Source organism: Oreochromis aureus, linkage group 11 (assembly GCF_013358895.1).
Source record: "Oreochromis aureus strain Israel breed Guangdong linkage group 11, ZZ_aureus, whole genome shotgun sequence".
NCBI lineage: Eukaryota > Metazoa > Chordata > Actinopteri > Cichliformes > Cichlidae > Oreochromis > Oreochromis aureus.
The window spans coordinates 36,921,056-36,923,004 of record NC_052952.1 but is presented as its reverse complement, the minus strand read 5'-3'; positions in this window follow the sequence as shown (position 1 = coordinate 36,923,004).

Below are 1,949 nucleotides of genomic sequence, written 5' to 3'. Positions count from 1 at the left end.
TCCTGGTTTCATGTTTCATGATTTCTTAGCAGAAGCGCTCAGACCGATTCACCTGCTGCTGCACGTTTTGCATCTTTGCATCTGCCTGCAGCGCTGCCCTGTGCACAGAGATCAGCGTGTTCAGTTTGCACATGAAACAAATCGCTCGTTAAACTATTCAGCTGTCACAATTATCAACGACACAGATGATTAAAAATGCTACTTCTGTTTGAAATGACCAATTAATTTTTATTTAGAGGCAAAGATATTTATGACACACATGTTGTGGTTGACAGATTACAACAAACTAAATAATTCAATGGAATAAATTCTGAACTAACTGATGTGGAGGAAGGTCTGATACAGCCGACAGTAAAAAAAACTATTTTGGGGAAGTCGATCAGGCAGCTGCTGGCCTGTTTCAGGCCTGTGACGATGTGTGCACCAATCACATGTACGAGCTAACTGAAGCACTAACCAGTAGCTTTCTTCTTGCTGTCAGTATTTCTGCATTAGAGGACGTGTAAGAAGCCACTAGCAGAAAGCAGCTGTTCTTAGTGGCATCACTGAAGGCGCCTCTGGTTTTGCTATTTTGCTATTTTGCTTGTATTGTGAAGAAAAAAGTAGAAATATATGGACTGCACACACATGTATTTAGGAAAGACTCAGCCTTTCTTCTTCCCAACACGCTGTTTGACACAACAACAAAAGCGGAGTTTATGACGCAGCCTCGTCTCTGCGGTACAGCTTCGCTGACACTCTGATGATGTAAAGGCAGCATTACTCTGATCACAAGTCTTTACAAACCCCCCAAACAACAAACTGAACTTGTTCCCATCCCATCAACCAGCTGTTTAATAAAGTAAAAGCTGTCTGCGTCTTTAAACAAGCTAAACTAAATATCCACGATTCTGATGACAAACTGCTGCTCTCGCCTCATCGTTGCTCTTAAGCTTTGTCAGGTATGTCAGTGAGGCGGCCTCATTATTGAAAATGAACTGATAAAAGCTTTTTGTTTAGATGTTGACGTCGTAACAACGTGGAGGACAAAACTGTGGGTCAGCTTGTGATTTGTAATCTACCTCAACTCTGAGCTCCAGCGCTGCTTTTGCTCTCTCGCTGGCCTTGAGGGGAGGGGGCGGGGTCGTGACCCCTGGGCCGGGGAGGCCGGGACGAGTGCAATATTGGAGGGGAGATATTACAACAGTGCACCACATCCCGGACCTGCCCGACCCCGGGAGGAAACACGCCACACGCCCTGAAACACACAGCCGTGTTTCCGTGACTACAGAGGATATTACATCATAGCTGACATTGTAGAACAAGCTCATTTTAATAACTGTGATGTCATAACCTCGTAATCCTAATCTCACCTCAGACTAAACCCTGCATTCAAAGTGATGCACACTTTACTCTCAGTACACAAAGTTTGTATACAACTGAGAAACACCTGCATCTGAGTAGTGATATCATATTATGTAGTATTATTTTGTTTAGAGCTACACGTTAATTTTAAGATTGTTGTACATTTATCAGGTTTTTTTTGTTTGTTTTTAAGTTAACATCAATGGAAAAATTGGCTTTTAAATTTTTAACCAAACACAAAACATTCAGCTGCCAGTAATGCACATTCATAATTTATTTATTTATTTATCATGACTTTATAGAAAGTTACAAGTAAATAAGAGAAAAGTCAAGTTAGGATTGCGAGTTGGAACCTGTGACGCTGCCCGACGCTTAATTTAAAACGCTCGATTTTTTATTTGAATGTACTTATTGTTTATAATGTTTCCACAGTCAAGGAGCAGGTCTTGGATACGCACGAATCTTGAAGGGATTTGTGTGTGTGTGTGTGTGTGTGTGTAAAGGTTACACATGTCATTCTTTAAAGTTGTCTGTAAAACACATGGTGCTATCTTTAATTCATTTTAAACATTAACGCTAATTAGGAAAAACGCAGCTGAAAACAT